The sequence below is a fragment of the Chiloscyllium punctatum genome, chromosome 6, assembly GCF_047496795.1.
Source record: "Chiloscyllium punctatum isolate Juve2018m chromosome 6, sChiPun1.3, whole genome shotgun sequence".
Lineage (NCBI taxonomy): Eukaryota > Metazoa > Chordata > Chondrichthyes > Orectolobiformes > Hemiscylliidae > Chiloscyllium > Chiloscyllium punctatum.
In genome coordinates, this window is record NC_092744.1 from 122,277,922 (window position 1) to 122,293,221 (window position 15,300).

Consider the following 15,300-nt stretch of genomic DNA (forward strand, 5'->3'; position numbering starts at 1 on the left):
GGACCGTGATGGTTACTGTACAGTGGGAGGTATGTCCGTTCGTGAGGGTTTCTGTACAGTGGAATGTAAGTCGGGGTGCGATGGTTACTGTTCAGTAGGAGGTATGTCGTAATCTGACGGTTATGGTACAATGTGGGGTAAGTCAGGCTGTGATGGTTACTGTACAGTGGGAGGTATGTTGGGCCGCTATGGTTCCTGTACAGAGGGAGGTATGTCGATCTGTGATGGTGACTGTACAGTGGGAGGTATGTCGGTGTGTAATGGTCACTGTACAGTGGGAGTTATGTCGGGCCATGATTGTTACTGTAAAGTGGGAGGTGTGTCGGTCTGTGATGCTGACTGTACAGTGGGAGGTATGTCGGTGTGTAATGGTTACTGTACAGTGGGAGGTATGGCGGGTTGTGATGGTTGCTGTACAGTGGGAGGTATGTCGGGCTATGATGGTGACTGTTCTGTGGGAGGTATGTCGGACCGTGATGGTTACTGTACAGTGGGAGGTATGTCCGTTCGTGAGGGTTTCTGTACAGTGGAATGTATGTCGGGGTGCGATGGTTACTGTTCAGTAGGAGGTATGTCGTAATGTGACGGTTATGGTACAATGTGGGGTAAGTCAGGCTGTGATGGTAAGTGTACAGTGGGAGGTATGTTGGGCCGCTATGGTTCCTGTACAGAGGGAGGTATGTCGATCTGTGATGGTGACTGTACAGTGGGAGGTATGTCGGTGTGTAATGGTTACTGTACAGTGGGAGGTAAGTCGGGCTGTGATGGTGACTGTTCTGTGGGAGGTATTTCGGGCTCTGATGGTTACTTTACAGTGGGATGTATTTCGATCCGTGATGGTTACTGTACAGTGGGAGGTATGTCGGGCTGTTTTGGATACTGTACAGTGGGAGGTATGTCCGACCGTGATTGTTTCTGTACAGTGGGATGTATGTCGGGGTGCGATGGTTACTGTTCAGTAGGAGGTATGTCGTAATGTGATGGTTACGGTACAATGTGGGGTAAGTCGGGCTGTGATGGTTACTGTACAGTGGGAGGTATGTCGGGCTGTGATCGTTACTGTACAGTGGGAGGTATGTCGGGCCGTGATAGTTAATGTACAGTGGGAGGTATGTCGATCCGTGATGGTTACTGTACAGTGGGAGGTATGTTGGGCCTTGATGATTACTGTACAGTGGGAGGAATGTCGGGTTGTGATGGTTACTGTACAGTGGGAGGTATGTCGGGTTGTGATGGTGACTGTACAGTGGGAGGTATGTCGGTGTGTAATGGTTACTGTACAGTGGGAGGTATGTCGGGTTGTGATGGTTACTGTACAGTGGGAGGTATGTCGGGCTGTGATGGTGACTGTTCAGTGGGAGGTATGTCGGGCCGTGATGGTTACTGTACAGTGGGAGGTATGTCGGGGTGTGATGGTTACTGTACAGTGGGAGGTATGTTGGGCCTTGATGGTTCCTGTACAGTGGGAGGAATGTCGGGTTGTGATGTTTACTGTACAGTGGGAGGTATGTCGGGTTGTGATGGTGACTGTACAGTGGGAGGTATGTCGGGCTGTGATGGTTACTGTACAGTGGGAGGTATTTCGGGCCTTGATGGTTACTGTACATTGGGAGGTATGTCGGGGTGTGATGGTTACGGTACAGTGGGAGGTATGTCGGGCCGTGATGGTTACTGTACAGTGGGAGGTATGTCGGGGTGTGATGGTTACTGTACAGTGGGAGGTATGTTGGGCCTTGATGGTTCCTGTACAGTGGGAGGAATGTCGGGTTGTGATGGTTACTGTACAGTGGGAGGTATGTCGGGTTGTGATGGTGACTGTACAGTGGGAGGTATGTCGGTGTGTAATGGTTACTGTTCAGTGGGAGGTATGTCGGGTTGTGATGGTTACTGTACAGTGGGAGGTATGTCGGGCTGTAATGGTGACTGTTCAGTGGGAGGTATGTCGGACCGTGATGTTTACTGTGCAGTGGGAGGTATTTCGGTCCCTGATGGTTACTGTACAGTGGGAGGTATGTCGGGCTGTGATGGTTACTGTACAGTGGGAGGTATGTCGGGGTGTGATGGTTACTGTTCAGTTTTAGGTATGTTGGGGTGTGATGGTTTCTGTACAGTGGGAGGTATGTTGGGCCGTGATGGTTACTGTACGGTGGGAGGCATGTCCGACCATGTTGGTTTCCCTACAGTGGGAGGTATTTCGGGGTGCGATGGTTACTGTTCAGTATGGGGTATGTCGGGCTGTGATGGTGACTGTGCAGAGGGAGGTATGACGGGCTGTGATGGTGACTGTATAATGGGAGGTATGTCGGGCCGTGACGGTTACTGTACAGTGGGAGGTATGGTAGGTCGTGATGGTTATTGTACAGTGGGAGGTATGTCGATCCGTGATGGTTACTGTACAGTGGGAGGTATGTCGGTCTGTGATGGTTACTGTTCAGTGGGAGGTATGTCGGACCGTGATGGTTACTGTACAGTGGGAGGTATGTCGGGCCATGATGTTTACTGTACAGTTGGAGGTTTGTCGTTGCGTGACGGTTACTGTACAGTGGGATGTATCTTGGTCTATGATGGTTACTGTATAGTGGGAGGTATGTCGGGCTGTGATGGTTACTGTACAGTGGGAGGTATTTCGTTCCTTGACGGTTTCTGTTCAGTTGGAGGTATGTAGGGCGGTGATGGTTCCTGTACAGTGGGAGGTATGTCGTTCCGTGATGGTTACTATACAGTGGGAGGTATGTCGAGGTGTGATGGTTACTGTACTGTGGGAGGCATGTCGGTCCGTGTTGGTAACTGTACAGTGGGAGGTATGTCGTGTTGAGATGGTTTCTGTACAGTGGGAGTTATGTCGTTCCGTGATAGTTACTGTACAGTGGGAGGTATGTCGTTCCGTGATGCTTACTGTACAGTGGGAGGTATGTCGGGCCGTGATGTTTACTGTACATTGTGAGGTTTGTCGGGCCGTAATGGTTACTGCACAGTGAGAGGTGTGTCGGCCTGTGATGGGTATTGTACAATGTGGGGTATGTCGGGCCGTGATGATTACTGTACATTGGGAGTTGTGTCTGGCCGTAATGGTTATTGTACAATGGGAGGTATGTTGGACCGTGATGGTTACTGTACAGTGGGAGGTGTGTCGGGCCGTAATGGTTACTGTGCAGTGGGAGGTATGTTTGGGTGTGATGGTTACTGTTCAGTGGGAGGTATGTCGTGGTGTGGTGGTTACTGTACAGTGGGAGGTATGTCGGGCCGGGATGTTTACTGAACAGTGGGAGGTATGTCGGGCTGTTATGGTGACTGTGCAATGCGTGTACGGCGGGCTGTGATGGTGACTGTACAGTGGGAGGTATGTTGGGACGTGATGGTTACTATACAGTGGGTGGTATGTCGAGCTGTGATGGATACTGTACAGTGGGAGGTATGTCGGGCCGTTATGGTTACTGTAAAAGTGGGTGGTATGTCAGAACGTGATGGTTACTGTACACTGGGAGGTATTTCTGTCCGTGATGGTTACTGTACAGTGGGAGGTATGTCGGGCTGTGATGGCTACTGTACAGTGGGAGGTATGTCGGGGTGTGATGGTTACTCTACAGTGGGAGGTATGTCGTTCCGTGATGGTTACTATACAGTGGGAAGTATGCCGGTCCGTGATGTTTACTATACAGTGCGAGGTATGTCGGGGTGTGGTTGTTACTGTACAGTGTGAGGTATGTCGGGGTGTGATGGTTACTGTTCAGTGGGAGGTATGTCGGGCCGTGATGGTTTCTGTGCTGTGGGAGGTATGTCGGGCCGTAATGGTTACTGTAGAGTGGGAGTAATGTGTGTGTGTGATGGTTACTGTACAGTGGGAGGTATGTCGGGCCATGATGGATACTGTACAGTGGCAGGTTTGTCGGGCTGTTATGGTGACTGTACACTGTGGGGTACGTCGGGCTGTGATGGTGACTGTACAGTGGGAGGTATGTTGGGCCGCGATGGTTACTGTTCAGTGGGAGGTATGTCGGGGTGTGATGGTTACTGTACAATGTGGGGTACGTCGGGCTGTGATGGTGACTGTACTTTGGGAGGTATGACGTACTGTGATGGTGACTGTACAGTGGAAGGTATGTCGGGCCGTGACGGGTACTGTACAGCGGGAGGTATGTTGGTCGTGATGGTTATTGTACAGTGGGAGCTATGTCGTTCCTTGATGGTTACTGTACAGTGGGATATATGTCGGGCTCCGATGGTTACTGTGCAGTGGGAGGCATGTCGGGCTGTGATGGTTACTGTGCAGTGGGAGGTATGTCTGGCCGTGATGGTTACTGTACAGTGGGAGGTATGTCGGGCCGTGATGGTAACGGTACAGTGGGAGGTATGTCGGACCGTGATGGTTACTGTACACTGGGAGGCATGTCGGGGTGTGACGATTACTGTACATTGGGAGTATTGTTGGGGTGTGATGTATAATGTACAGTGGGGGGTATGTTGGGCCATGATGGTTACTGTAAAGTGGGAGGTATGTCGGGGTGTGATGGTTACTGTAGAGTTGGAAGCCTGTCTGGCCGTGATGGTTACTGTACAGTGGGAGGTATGTCGTGCTGTGATGGTGACTGTACAGTGGGAGGTATATCGGGCCGTGACGGTTACTGTACAGTGGGAGGTATGTTGGGTCGTGATGGTTACTGTACAGTGGGAGGTATGTCGGTGTGTGATGGATACTGTACAATGTGGGGTACGTCGGGCTGTGATGGTGACTGTACAGTGGGAGGTATGTCGTGCTGTGATGGTGACTGTACAGTGGGAGGTATGTTCGGCCGTGACGGGTACTGTACAGTGGGAGGTTTGTTGGTGGTGATGGTTATTGTACAGTGGGAGCTTTGTCGTTCCTTGATGGTTACTGTACAGGGGGAGGTATGTCGGGCCGTGATGGTTACGGTACAGTGGGAGGTATGTAAGGGTGTGATGGTTACTGTACAGTTGCAGGCCTGTCTGGCCGTGAGGGTTTCTGTACAGTGAGAGGTATGTTGGGCTGTGATGGTGACTGTACAGTGGGAGGTATGTCGGGCTGAGATGGTGACTGTACAGTGAAAGGTATATCGGACCGTGACGGTTACTGTACAATGGGAGGTATGTTGGGTCGTGATGGTTAATGTACAGTGGGAGGTATGTCGGGGTGTGATGGATACTGTACAGTGGGAGGTATGTTGGGTCGTGATGGTTACTGCACAGTGGGAGGTATGTCGGGCTCTGATTGTTACTGTACAGTGGGAGGTATGTCTGGCTGTGTTAGTTACTGTACAGTGGGAGGTATGTAGGGCCCTGATGGTTCCTGTACAGTGGGAGGTATGTTGGGGTGTGATGGTTACTCTACTGTGGGAGGTATGTCGGGCCGTGATGGTTACTGTACAGTGGAAGGTATGTCCGGCCGTGTTGGTTACTGTAGAGTGGGAGGTATGTCGGACCGTGATGGTTACTGTACAGTGGGAGGAATGTCGGGCGGTGATGGTTACTGTAGAGTGGGAGGTATGTCGGGCTGTTATGGTGAAACTACAATGTGGGGTACGGCGGGCTGTGATGGTGACTGTACAGTGGGAGGTATGTTGGGACGTGATGGTTACTATACAGTGCGTGGTATGTGGGTGTGTGATGGTTTCTGTACAGTGGGAGGTATGTCGGGGAGTGATGGTTACTGTACAGTGGGAGGTATGTCGTTCCGTGATGGTTACTATACAGTGGGAAGAATGCCGGACCGTGATGGTTACTGTACAGTGGGAGGTATGTCGGGGTGTGATTGTTACTGTACATTGTGAGGTATGTTGGGGTGTGGTGGTTACTGTTCAGTGGGAGGTATGTCGGGCCGTGATGCTTATTGTACAGTGGGAGGTATGTTTTACCGTGATGGTTACTGTACAGTGGGAGGCATGTCGGGCTGTGATGGTTATTGTACAGGGGGAGGTGTGTCGGGCCGTAATGGTTACTGTGCAGTGGGAAGTAAGTCGGGCCATGATGGTTACTGTACAGTGGGAGGTATGTCGGGCCATGATGGTTACTGTACAGTGGCAGGTATGTCGGGCTGTTATGGTAACTGTACAATGTGGAGTACGTCGGGCTGTGATGGTGACTGTACAGTGGCAGGTATGTTGGGCCGCGATGGTAACTGTATAGTGGGAGGTATGTCGGGCTGTGATGGTGATTGTAGGGTGGGAGGTAAGTCGGGGTGTAATGGTTACTGTACAGTGGGAGGTATGTCGTTCCGTGATGGTTACTATACAGTGGGAAGTATGCCGGGCCGTGATGTTTATTGTACAGTGCTAGGTATGTCGGGGTGTGGTTGTCACTGTACAGTGTGAGGTATGTCGGGGTGTGGTGGTTACTGTTCAGTGGGAGGTATGTCGGGCCGTGATGCTTATTGTACAGTGGGAGGAGTGTCGGGCCGTAATGGTTACTGTAGAGTGGGAGGTATGTGTGGGTGTGATGGTTACTGTACAGTGGGAGGTATGTCGGGCCATGATGGATACTGTACAGTGGGAGGTATGTCGGGCCATGATGGATACTGTACAGTGGCAGGTATGTCGGGCTGTTATGGTGACTGTACACTGTGGGGTACGTCGGGCTGTGATGGTGACTGTACAGTAGGAGGTATGTTGGGCCGCGATGGTTACTGAACAGTGGGAGGTATGTCGGGTTGTGATGGTGACTGTAGAGTGGGAGGTATGTCGGGGTGTAATGGTTACGGTACAGTGGGGGGTATGTCTAGCCGTTATGGTTACTGTAAAAGTGGGAGGTATGTCTGGCCGTGATGGTTACTGTACAGTGGGAGATATCTCGGGCCGTGATGGCTACTGTACAATGGGAGGTATGTCAGACCGTGATGGTTTCTGTACATTGGGAGGTATGTTGGGTTGTGATGTTTACTGTTCAGTGGGAGGTATGTCGGAGTGTGATGGTTACTGTACAATGTGGGGTACGTCGGGCTGTGATGGTGACTGTACTTTGGGACGTATGTCGTGCTGTGATGGTGACTGTACAGTGGGAGGTATGCCGGGGTGTGACGGTTACTGTACAGTGGGAGGTATGTTGGGGTGTGATGTATACTGTACAGTGGGAGGTATGTTGGGCCATGATGGTTACTGTACAGTGGGAGGCATGTCGGGGTGTGATGGTTACTGTACAGTTGGAAGCCTGTCTGGCCGTGATGGTTACTGTACAGTGGGAGGTATGTCGGGCTGTGATGGTGACTGTACAGTTGGATGTATATCGGGCCGTGACGGTTACTGTACAGTAGGAGGTATGTTGGGTCGTGATGGTTACTGTACAGTGGGAGGTATGTCGGGGTATGATGGATACTCTACAATGTGGGGTACATCGGGCTGTGATGGTGACTGTACAGTGGGAGGTATTTCGTGCTGTGATGGTGACTGTACAGTGGGTGGTATGTTCGGCCGTGACGGGTACTGTACAGTGGGAGGTATATCGGCCCGTGACGGGTACTGTACAGTGGGAGGTTTGTTGGTCGTGATTGTTATAGTACAGTGGGAACTATGTCGTTCCTTGATGGTTACTGTACAGTGGGAGGTATGTCAGGCTCCTATGGTTACTGTGCAGTGGGAGGCATGACGGGCTGTGATGGATACTGTGCAGTGAGAGGTATGTCTGGCCGTGATGGTTACTGTACAGTGGGAGGTATGTCGGGCCGTGATGGTTACGGGACAGTGGGAGGTATGTCGACCCGTGATGGTTACTGTACAGTGGGAGGTATTTTGGGGTGTGATGTATACTGTACAGTGGGAGGAATGTTGGGCCCTGATGGTTACTGTACAGTAGGAGGTATGTCGGGGTGTGATGGTTACTGTACAGTGGGAGGTATGTTGGGTCGTGATGGTTACTGTACAGTGGGAGTTATGTCGGGCTCTGATTGTGACTGTCCAGTGGGAGGTATGTCGGGCTCTGATTGTTGCTGTACAGTGAGAGGTATGTCGGGCTGTGATAGTTACTGTACAGTGGGAGGTATGTCGGGTCCGGATGGTTACTGTACAGTGGGAGGTATGTTGGGGTGTGATGGTGACTGTACAGTGGGAGGTATGTTGTGCCGTGATGGTTACTGTACAGTGGGAGGTGTGTCGGGCCGTAATGGTTACTGTACAGTGGGAGGTATGTCGTGGTGTGATGGTTACTGTACAGTGGGAGGTGTGTCGGTCCGTAAAGGTTACTGTACAGTGGGAGGTATGCTTGGGTGTGATGGTTACTGTTCAGTGGGAGGTATGTCGGGGTGTGATGGTTACTGTATAGTGGGAGGTATGTCGGGCCGTGATGGTTACTGTACAGTGGGAGGTATGTCGGGGTGTGATGGTTACTGTAGAGTGGGAGGTATGTCGGGCTGTTATGGTGAAAGTACAATGTGGGGTAAGGCGGGCTGTGATGGTGACTGTACAGTGGGAGGTATGTTGAGACGTGATGGTTACTATACAGTGGGTGGTATGTCGGGGTGCGATGGTTTCTGTACAGTTGGAGGCCATGTCGAGCTGTGATGGTTACTGTACAGTGGGAGGTATGTCCGGCCGTTATGTTTAATGTAAAAGTGGGAGGTATGTCGGAATGTGATGGTTACTGTACAGTGGGATGTATTTCTGTCCGTGATGGTTACTGTACAGTGGGAGGTATGTCGGGCTGTGATGGCTACTGTACAGTGGGAGGTATGTTGGGTCGTGATGGTTACAGTAAAGTGGGAGGTATGTTGGGGTGTGATGTATACTGTACAGTGGGAGGTATGTTGGGCCATGATGTTTACGGTACAGTGGGAGGTATGTCGGACCGTGATGGTTACTGTACAGTGGGAGGCATGTCGGGGTGTGACAGTTACTGTACAGTGGGAAGTATGTTGGGGTGTGATGTATACTGTACAGTGGGAGGTATGCTGGGCCATGATGGTTACTGTACAGTGGGAGGTATGTCGGGATGTGATGGTTACTGTACAGTTGGAAGCCTGTCTGGCCGTGATGTTTACTGTACAGTGGTAGGTATGCCGGGCTGTGATGGTGATTGTACTGTGGAAGTTATGTCGGGCCGTGACGGTTACTGTACAGTGGGAGGTATGTTGGGTCGTGATGGTTACTGTACAGTGGGAGGTATGTCGGGGTGTGATGGATACTGTACAATGTGTGGTACGTCGGGCTGTGATGGTGACTGTACAGTGGGAGGTATGTCGTGCTGTGATGGTGACTGTACAGTGGGAGGTATGTTCGGCCGTGACGGGTACTGTACAGTGGGAGGTTTGTTGGTCGTGATGCTTATTGTACAGTGGGAGCTATGTCGATCCTTGATGGTTACTGTACAGTTGGAGGTATGTCGGGCTTCGATGGTTACTGTTCAGTGGGTGGCATGTCGGGCTGTGATGGTTACTGTGCAGTGGGAGGTATGTCTGGCCGTGATGGTTACTGTACAGTGGGAGGTATGTCGGGCCGTGATGGTTACGGTACAGTGGGAGGTATGTCGGACCGTGATGGTTACTGTACAGTGGGAGGTATTTTGGGTTGTGATGTATACTGTACAGTGGGAGTTATGTTGGGGCACGATGGTTACTGTACATTGGGAGCTATGTCGGTGTCTGATGGTTACTGTACAGTTGGAGGCCTGTCTGGCCGTGATGGTTACTGTACAGTGACAGGCATGTCGGGCTGTGATGGTGACTGTACAGTGGGAGGTATATCCGGCTGTGATGGTGACTGTACCGTGGGAGGTATGTTGGGTCGTGATGGTTACTGTAGAGTGGGAGGTATGTCGGGCTCTGATTGTGACTGTCCAGTGGGAGGTATGTCGGGCTCTGATTGTTCCTGTACAGTGAGAGGTATGTCGGGCTGTGATGGTTACTGTACAGTGGGAGGTATGTCGGGCCCTGATGGTTACTGTACAGTGGGAGGTATGTTGGGGTGTGATGGTGACTGTACAGTGGAAGGTATGTCGGGCTGAGATGGTGACTGTACTGTGAAAGGTATATCGGACCGTGACGGTTACTGTACAGTGGGAGGCACGTTGGGTCGTGATGGTTACTGTACAGTGGGAGGTATGTCGGGCTCTGATTGTTACTGTACAGTGGGAGGTATGTCGAGCTCTGATTGTTACTGTACAGTGGGAGGTATGTCTGGCTGTGATAATTACTGTACAGTGGGAGGTATGTCGGGCCCTGACGGTTACTGTACAGTGGGAGGTATGTTGGGGTGTGATGGTTATTGTACAGTGGGAGGTATGTCGGTTCGAAAATGGTTACTGTAGAGTGGGAGGTATGTCGGGCCGTGATGGTTACTGTAGAGTGGGAGGTATGTCGGACCGTGATGGTTACTGTACAGTGGGAGGTAAGTCGGTCCGTGATGGATACTGTACAGTGAATGGTATGTCGGGCTGTGATGGTTACTGTACAGTGGGAGGTATGTCGGGCTGTTATGGTGACTGTACACTGTGGGGTACGTCGGGCTGTAATGGTGACTGTACAGTGGGAGGTATGTTGGGCCGCGATGGTTACTGTACAGTGGGAGGTATGTCGGGTTGTGATGGTTACTGTACAGTGGGAGGTGTGTCAGGCCGTAATGGTTACTGTAGAGTGGGAGGTATGTGTGGGTGTGATGGTTACTGTACAGTGGGAGGTATGTCGGGCCATGATGGATACTGTACAGTGGCAGGTATGTCGGGCTGTTATGGTGACTGTACACTGTGGGGTACGTCGGGCTGTAATGGTGACTGTACAGTGGGAGGTATGTTGGGCCGCGATGGTTACTGTACAGTGGGAGGTATGTCGGGTTGTGATGGTGACTGTAGAGTGGGAGGTATGTCGGGGTGTAATGGTTACTGTACAGTGGGGGGTATGTCTAGCCGTTATGGTTACTGTAAAAGTGGGAGGTATGTCTGGCCGTGATGGTTACTGTACAGTGGGAGATATCTCGGGCCGTGATGGCTACTGTACAATGGGAGGTTTGTTCGACCGTGATGGTTTCTGTACAGTGGGAGGTATGTCGGGTTGTGATGGTTACTGTACAATGTGGGGTACGTCGGGCTGTGATAGTGACTGTACTTTGGGAGGTATGTCGTGCTGTGATGGTGACTGTACAGTGGGAGGTATGTCGGGCCGTGATGGTGACTGTACAGTGGGGGGTATGTATAGCCGTTATGGTTATTGTACAGTGGGAGCTATGTCGTTCCTTGATGGTTCCTGTACAGTGGGAGGTATGTCAGGCTCCGACGGTTACTGTGCAGTGGGAGGCATGTCGGGCTGTGATGGTTACTGAGCAGTGGGAGGTATGTCTGGCCGTGATGGTTACGGTACAGTGGGAGGTATGTCGGACCGTGATGGTTACTGTACATTGGGAGGCATGTCGGGGAGTGACGGTTACTGTACAGTGGGAAGTATGTTGGGGTGTGATGTATACTGTACAGTGGGAAGTATGTTGGGCCATGATGGTTACTGTACAGTGGGAGGTATGTCGGCTTTGTGATGGTTACTGTACAGTTGGAAGCCTGTCTGGCCGTGATGGTTACTGTACAGTGGGAGGTATGTCGGGCTGTGATGGTGACTGTACAGTGGGAGGTATATCGGGCCGTTACGGTTACTGTATAGTGGGAGGTATGTTGGGTCGTGATGGTTACTGTACAGTGGGAGGTATGTCGGGGTGTGATGGATACTGTACAATGTGGGGTACGTCGGGCTGTGATGGTGACTGTACAGTGGGAAGTATGTTGGGGTGTGATGTATACTGTACAGTGGGAGGTATGTTGGGCCATGATGGTTACTGTACAGTGGGAGGTATGTCGGGGTGTGATGGTTACTGTACAGTTGGAAGCCTGTCTGGCCGTGATGGTTACTGTACAGTGGGAGGTATGTCGGGCTGTGATGGTGACTGTACAGTGGGAGGTATATCGGGCCGTTACGGTTACTGTACAGTGGGAGGTATGTTCGGCCGTGACGGGTACTGTACAGTGGGAGGTTTGTTGGTCATGATGGTTATTGTACAGTGGGATCTATGTCGTTCCTTGATGGTTACTGTACAGTGGGAGGTATGTCAGTCTCCGATGGTTACTGTGCAGTGGGAGGCATGTCGGGCTGTGATGGTTACTAGACAGTGGGAGGTATGTCTGGCCGTGATGGTTACTGTACAGTGGGAAGTATGCAGGGCCGTGATGGTTACGGTACAGTGGGAGGTATGTCGGACCGTGATGGTTACTGTACAGTGGGAGGTATTTTGGGGTGTGATGTATACTGTACAGTGGGAGGTATGTTGGGCCATGATGGTTACTGTACAGTTGGAGTTATGTCGGGGTGTGATGGTTACTGTACAGTTGGAGGCCTGTGTGGCCGTGATGGTTACTGTACAGTGAGAGGTATGTCGGGCTGTGATGGTGACTGTAGAGTGGGAGGTATATCGGGATGTGATGGTGACTGTACAGTGGGAGGTATGTTGGGTCGTGATGGTTACTGTACAGTGGGAGGTGTGTCGGGCTCTGATTGTGACTGTCCAGTGGGAGGTATGTCGGGCTCTGATTGTTACTGTACAGTGAGAGGTATGTCGGGCTGTGATGGTTACTGTGCAGTGGGAGGTTTGTCGGGCCCTGATGGTTACTGTAGCGTGGGAGGTATGTCGGGCCGTGATGGTTACTGTAGAGTGGGAGGTATGTTGGACCGTGATGGTTACTGTACAGTGGGAGGTATGTTGGGCTGTGATGGTTACTGTACAGTCGGAGGTGTGTCGGGCCGTAATGGTTACTGTACAGTGAGAGGTGTGTCGGGCTGTGATGGTTATTGTACAATGTGGGGTATGTCGGGCCGTAATGGTTATTGTACAGTGGGAGGAATGTCGTGCGGTGATGGTTACTGTACAGTGGGAGGTGTGTCGGGCCGTAATGGTTACTGTACATTGGGAGGTATGCTTGGGTGTGAAGTTTACCGTTCAGTGGGAGGTATGTCGGGGTGTCATGGTTACTGTACAGTGGGAGGTATGTCGGGCCGTGATGGTTACTGTACAGTGGGAGGTATGTCGGGGTGTGATGGTTACTGTAGAGTGGGAGGTATGTCGGGCTGTTATGGTGAAAATACAATGTGGGGTACGGCGGGCTGTGATGGTGACTGTACAGTGGGAGGTATGTTGGGATGTGATGGTTACTATACAGTGGGTGGTATGTCGAGTTGTGATGGTTTCTGTACAGTTGGAGGCATGTCGAGCTGTGATGGTTACTGTACAGTGGGAGGTATGTCGGGCTGTGATGGCTACTGTGCAGTGGGTGGTATGTTGGGTCGTGATGGTTACTGCACAGTGGGAGGTATGTCGGGGTGTGATGGATACTGTAATGTGGGAGGTATGTCGTACCGTGATGGTTACTGTACAGTGGGAGGCATGTCGGGGTGTGACGGTGACTGTACAGTGGGAGGTATGTAGTGCTGTGATGGTTACTGTACAGTGGGAGGTATGTCGGGCTGTGATGGCTACTGTGCAGTGGGAGGTATGTTGGGTCGTGATGGTTACTGCACAGTGGGAGGTATGTCGGGGTGTGATGGATACTGTACAGTGGGAGGTATGTCGTACCGTGATGGTTACTGTACAGTGGGAGGCATGTCGGGGTGTGACGGTGACTGTACAGTGGGAGGTATGTAGTGCTGTGATTGTGACTGTACAGTGGGAGGTATGTCGGGCTTTGATGGTGACTGTACAGTGGGAGGTATATCGGACCGTGACGGTTACTGTACAATGGGAGGTATGTTGGGTCGTGATGGTTACTGTACAGTGGGAGGTATGTCGGGGTGTGATGGATACTGTACAGTGGGAGGTATGTCGGGGTGTGATGGTTACTGTACAGTTGCAGGCCTGTCTGGCCGTGATGGTGACTGTACAGTGGGAGGTATGTCGGGCTCTGATTGTTACTGTACAGTGAGAGGTATGTCGGGCTGCGATGGTTACTGTACAGTGGGAGGTATGTCGGGCCCTGATGAATACTGTACGATGGGAGGTATGTTGGGGTGTGATGGTGACTGTACAGTGGGAGGCCTGTGTGGCCGTGATGGTTACTGTACAGTGAGAGGTATGTCGGGCTGTGATGGTGACTGTAGAGTGGGAGGTATATCGGGATGTGATGGTGACTGTACAGTGGGAGGTATGTTGGGTCGTGATGGTTACTGTACAGTGCGAGGTGTGTCGGGCTCTGATTGTGACTGTCCAGTGGGAGGTATGTCGGGCTCTGATTGTTACTGTACAGTGAGAGGTATGTCGGTCTGTGATGGTTACTGTGCAGTGGGAGGTATGTCGGGCCCTGATGGTTACTGTAGAGTGGGAGGTATGTCGGGCCGTGATGGTTACTGTAGAGTGGGAGGTATGTTGGACCGTGATGGTTACTGTACAGTGGGAGGTATGTTGGGCTGTGATGGTTACTGTACAGTCGGAGGTGTGTCGGGCCGTAATGGTTACTGTACAGTGAGAGGTGTGTCGGGCTGTGATGGTTATTGTACAATGTGGGGTATGTCGGGCCGTAATGGTTATTGTACAGTGGGAGGAATGTCGTGCGGTGATGGTTACTGTACAGTGGGAGGTGTGTCGGGCCGTAATGGTTACTGTACAGTGGGAGGTATGCTTGGGTGTGAAGTTTACCGTTCAGTGGGAGGTATGTCGGGGTGTCATGGTTACTGTACAGTGGGAGGTATGTCGGGCCGTGATGGTTACTGTACAGTGGGAGGTATGTCGGGGTGTGATGGTTACTGTAGAGTGGGAGGTATGTCGGGCTGTTATGGTGAAAATACAATGTGGGGTACGGCGGGCTGTGATGGTGACTGTACAGTGGGAGGTATGTTGGGATGTGATGGTTACTATACAGTGGGTGGTATGTCGAGTTGTGATGGTTTCTGTACAGTTGGAGGCATGTCGAGCTGTGATGGTTACTGTACAGTGGGAGGTATGTCGGGCTGTGATGGCGACTGTGCAGTGGGTGGTATGTTGGGTCGTGATGGTTACTGCACAGTGGGAGGTATGTCGGGGTGTGATGGATACTGTAATGTGGGAGGTATGTCGTACCGTGATGGTTACTGTACAGTGGGAGGCATGTCGGGGTGTGACGGTGACTGTACAGTGGGAGGTATGTAGTGCTGTGATGGTTACTGTACAGTGGGAGGTATGTCGGGCTGTGATGGCTACTGTGCAGTGGGAGGTATGTTGGGTCGTGATGGTTACTGCACAGTGGGAGGTATGTCGGGGTGTGATGGATACTGTACAGTGGGAGGTATGTCGTACCGTGATGGTTACTGTACAGTGGGAGGCATGTCGGGGTGTGACGGTGACTGTACAGTGGGAGGTATGT